General features: G+C 32.2%; 1 pseudogene; it reads left to right on the top strand.

The window, feature by feature from the left end:
* Nucleotides 1–3420, top strand: part of LOC116528026 — an 84305-nt pseudogene extending 80885 nt beyond the window's left edge.
* The last annotated feature ends 2222 nt before the right edge of the window (nucleotides 3421–5642 follow it).

The following is a 5642-nucleotide window of genomic DNA, read 5'->3' as shown; positions in this document are numbered from 1 at the left end:
TTTTCTTTTCTTTTCTTTTCTTTCTTTCTTTCTTTCTTTCTTTCTTTCTTTCTTTCTTTCTTTCTTCTTTCTTTCTTCTTTTCTTGGCTTTAAATTAAAAGGACTCTAGTCTTCTCTACTTTCTTTAGCTTAGTATGTCACAAATGAGAAGTGGAAGACTAAGTCTCTTGAAACTTGATTCAGTACTTCTCCAGAGCTCAGTAGGAGGAAAACTAACAATTTGTTGCCATTTCAGGATTTTGAGGTGAATTCCATGTAGACTTTAATTCAGTCAGAATATGAAAAAAAGGAAGAAATAAAAATTATGTTTACACATATTCACTGATTGTAGCAATATTATTTATTATATAATATATGATTTCTGTGTTAGGGCTATTATAACAATGTATTACATGCTAGGTGGCTTATAAACAGCAGACATTTCTAACAGTTTTAGAGGCTGGAAGTCTGTGATCAGGGTTCCAGCATGGTCAGGTATTGGTGAGATCCTACTTGCAGTTTGTAAACTGTCAACTTTTTCTTGTATCCTCATGTGGCAGAATGAGAGCAAGCTAGTTCTCTGGCCTCTTATTTTAAGGGCACCAATTGCAATCCCATTTGTGACCTAATGTGCTCCCAAAGGCTCCACTTTCAAATACTACCACACTGGAAATGATATTTCAACATATAAATTTGTAGAGGACACAAACATTCAGTCCATAACAAGATACTATTATTTATTACATAGTATATATCATATATATTATGTATGATTACATATAATGTGATATTTTCCATCCAATTTTTATTGGAATGATTACATATACTAGCAAGATAAAATATTAGCCAAGAAAGAAAGAAATGGGACCCAGATAAAGTAAATCCAAGAGAAACAAACTTGTAAAGCTGTATATAAAAAATACCAAAAGAATATCTAATGAAAGAATCATCATTAATTTTCATAAAGTTGCTACATAAGGACAATGTAAAACAACAAATTGAATTTCTACATACCATCGAGAAATAAAATTTGTAGAAATTTATAATAATCACAGTCACAGTTATATTGAATATCTAGAAATGGTCCTAAATTTATATAATACCTCTTCATAAAAAATTATGAAACAAATTGATAATTTAAAGAACGAAATAAATAGACAAAATATGTTAAATCACAGATTTGAAGACAGCAATTTAAACATAGCAATTCTCCTTAAACTTCTTAAATATAAATTCAATCAAAATTTTCCCAACAATGCATTTCTATGTATTTTGTATTTAAAAAACTAGTAAGTTAATCTCATTATCCTGTGTTAGGCAAAATTTCTTGAGGCATTTTTAACATAATGTTTCTCAAAGTTATTTACAAACTCTGTGTGTGTGTGTGTGTGTGTGTGTGTTCAACACATTAATACATTGGGAAAATATCTTTTTTTCTGAAACCCTTTGGAAAAAGCTACTTTGCGTTATCTGCTTTATTATCTAATTAGCACAGGACAATCACCAGAATTAAAGAACCATGATTATCAGCTGAATAAATTTACCAGAACGGTTCAGGGCATAAAGCCTGACCCCGGTCTGGTGAAAACATCAAAGCAGCAAAGTGCCATTTCCCACAAGAGGATCATAAGTTAATATATGTTGGCTGTTGGTCAAGATTCATTTCTAGTGTAACAAGGTTAGCTGCACTCAAGAAAGTATATATGGAACAATTTATGTCATCAAGAAGCATTAACCAGGGAATTGCCTAAGATTTCACTTAGCTTTTCTGTAAGATTTTTATTACTAGAAAAACACTGATTAAAACATATATTTGCCTTGGTGGCCAGGAGTGGGCCTGGAGAGGCAGAGTGTTTCAGAGACTCAGAGGGAGGGAGACTTCTGCCACACGCGAGCCAAGGGGTGCCCTGGCCTCCGTGGAGACAGCGGCGGAGGAAGAATGACCCAAAGTACAACTGTGCCAAAGAAAAAAGCCAAAGTCTTCAGAAAACAAGGAATCTGCTAGAGAAAAAACAACGACATTCCAATTCCTGAAAGAGCTCCAAACGAGCTTGAATGGAAAATCGCATTTCAGGCTGACAGTACCATATATTAGTCCTGTCATAAAGATATGTTAAAGGCACCTTCATTTGGAAGACTGGCACACGATAACAAACGTGTATCTCTGAAGACTATAAATGCAGTGCAGCAAATTTGTATTTATCCAGAACTTACTGCCAGCATTTTATGTCAAACCACTGCTAGCAATGTGATTATAGAGCCAGTGTATTCCTATGTTGGCATTGTTTTTGGATAGCAAAGAATGTATGTTACTGCCTTACTTGTTACAAGTTGGCTTATGAGTGTAACATGGCTAGTGGGAATGCTTACTGTTGCATGTCTCATTATTAATGGGGTAGATACAAGAAGAATGGATACTCCATTACTTTAAGAAAAAACTGGGCACTACCATATTTTGCATACCAAGTTGCTGCCCCTACAGGATATTTAAAAGCAACTTAAATGCTTACGGAGAGAGGTTTTGCTACTTGCTGATGAGTGCTTCAACTTACACTTTATGATGATGTGGGGTATGGCCACCATCTCCTGTTTCTTCATGCAGTGTTTCTATTCTTGCTAGATAGCTTTCCGCTGGAGCAAGTGACAAGGTTTATAAGGATTATACAGTCTATGTATTTTATCTCTTTCTGGGATATTTACTGCAGTTTGAGAATTCAGCTTTATTGGTATTTCCTTTGTTAAGTTTAGTATCAACCTTAATGGTTGCTAAGTGCCTTCAACTTGAATGTGAAGAAATAAATGTGGCTAATATAATGAAAGTAATTTTTACTTGGTGTGTACTCTGACAGTGGCATTGAATATTATAATGAAGATGTTTGTCCAGCACAAAGAAAATAAGCACATGCTGAAATTCCTTGAAGTAAAATTTGGACTGAATATGACTCAGAATTTTACAGTGATTTGGTTGCAAATCACTGACAAGAATCCCTGCAAGCACCATCTCAAGATTTTTTTTTTTTTTGCAATTAGCACAGTCTTCTTTATTATCTTTCTATATCCTGTGTTAATTATTTGTTTTCTTTCTATACTGCAAGTTATTTTTAGGAGGATTAATGGTAGGTTACTGAAAGAAACTGTTACTCTTGATGATAGATGAATTGGAGAGAGGCCAGAAATAATTTCTCATGTAATTCACACTATTTTATTGGGTTCTTTTGTGATGGTTATAGAAGGCTTGAAGTACATCTGAATTCCTATGTGTGCATGTTTGCAGCATTTGGTGTTTGTTCTTCTTAACTTTGTATGACACATTGCAAGTGGCTTCCACCAAGAACCATACACCCAATGCTGTTGGTGATTTGTGAAGAAGGTGACAGGCTAATCTACTCAAAATATGGGAGATTTTGTTATGAGGTCAAAATTAACTTTCTTCATATGTGAGTTATCACTGGAGTTTTCTGGAACAGGTCCTACTTTGTATATAAAATCACCACTGTGATATCCTTCCAATTTTGAAAAATAACAGAGCTTTCATTTCAAAGACTACCTGAAGTAAAATGCAATTTTCTTCTATCTTCCTCAGTGTCTTTTGCAAATTAGAGTACAGGCATTTTAAATATTGCTGCCTCTTTCTCCCTCTTGCTCTTAATTAGATCCAGAGTTCTGTGGGAAATAGAAGATCAAGCATTACTGTCCTTTGATAAAATGTGGTATCTATTATTCTGCAATATTCCAAACAGATGTCTTCGTTACTATTACGTGGTCTTTCTCGCTTTTACTGGTTGTAATATTTTCCTTGTAAAATCTTTATTCTATTATAATATTAATCTTTAATTTGAATATTTTCACGTTCAGAATATATTTCTCAAACATAACATGTAACAAATATGTAATGTAACATAATTATTTACTAGAAAGAATTATTCCTACCTTTAAGCAAGTTTCTAAAGGTGTGTCGTGATTTATAACAGCTGAAGTTTTAGTATAAAAAACTAATTTCAGTGTTAGCTGAAAATATGTGGCATTTAAATTAAAATGGAAATCATATAAAATAAGGTGATTTTTAAGAATTCACCTAAAGATATATCCAGAATTGTTATGATACTGTTTTCATCATCTGCTACTTATATAAGTGAGCACTTTCTTAGTAATACAAAGTGCATAATTATTGCATTTTATTTTTATGACTAGTAAGTGATTACTTTTTTACATATGCATATGAATTTGATACCAATTTGATCATGATAAAACAATAACTGTTGCCTCTAATATTTTTTAAATGAACATTTATAAGAATGTTACTTGTGTTTTTAGAAAATATTGATATTGGGCATACAGTTTATTCATGTTTTCTACTGATGTATTAAGTAAAACATTAAATCTTCATCAGAATAAAAATATGTGCTCTAAAATGAGCAACAATTTCTGGAGATACATACAGATACTGTTAAACATACCTGTACAAATATATTTATTATAAAACATGAGTGATGTTATTCATGGAACTGATGCAGTCTTCAGCATTAAGAAAAGAATGATGATTATAATAAAATTTACAACACTGTTTCGCAGTCTAAATTCAGTGTTCCTTGAGGTTAAATATTTTTACATTTTTAATCATTTATTAAGAGAAACTTTCAAATAATTAATTTGGCCTTATAAAGTGATTCAGGATCGATGTAGCCTATAGATGTATCATTTTATTAAGTTGGGGTACATGTTTAGTTTTTCCTTATGCTCTTGCTCAGTGAACAGATTTTCGAAATTTTCACTTGTCAGAGTATGGCAAAAATTCACATTTTCAGTACACTCTTACCTTAGAAGATAGCATTTACACATCCAGCAACTCTATACAAGACTTGCTAGCCATGTTGTACTAAAAGCTGAGTTTAGCTGGAGTCTCTGAAAGCAATCCTATTCAAAATAGATTACATGAAAGACATTTTGTTCCAGCCTCTATGTCTAGATCAATCCCTTATTTTTTCTAAAATATTCATATGGTTTTAAGCCTCACATATCTACTCTATAAACTGGGGATAATATGCTTGAAAGATAAAATATTCTCATGGATTTTATTATTTGCCTTGATGTTACTAATTGTTAGAATTTTATAAGTATGTGAATATGCCTAAAATAATGCATACCAAAAATATAATAACAGCCAAATCCTTTAGCATTTATTATGTGCCAAATATTGTGCTAAGTGATTTATACATGTATAATATTGCTGAATCCAAATTTGGGTAGCATTACATCATCCTTATTCAAATAATAAAAATGTGAAGGCCACAGAAATTGAATATCCCAGAGTTGCACAACTTTTAAATGAAGCCAGGCTGTAAACTAAGATTTGCCAAAATCTAAATTTCAAATTTTTTGTGCTTGACACTAGATCATGCAGTAAACTGTTTACCACATAGTGAAAAATGGGCTTTCCAAAACTATGGGGGAAAATCCGTATGTGCAAGCCACTTATTTTAGATAACCTCAAACTGTTATTCATATGATGCCACCATATCACCAATTTGCAGGAAAATATTAAAATTCTATTTCAAAATAATTGTAGAGTCTACCAATAAAACAATAGGGCCAATAAATAAAAAAATAGAAGGATTTGTGTCATAATCTCAGTTTTTTTGTCACCATATGAATTTGGACATTTT

This window comes from Sapajus apella, unplaced genomic scaffold (assembly GCF_009761245.1).
Source record: "Sapajus apella isolate SASKATOON/1434 unplaced genomic scaffold, GSC_monkey_1.0 scaffold56, whole genome shotgun sequence".
Lineage (NCBI taxonomy): Eukaryota > Metazoa > Chordata > Mammalia > Primates > Cebidae > Sapajus > Sapajus apella.
This window is presented reverse-complemented; position numbering and strand designations above follow the sequence as displayed.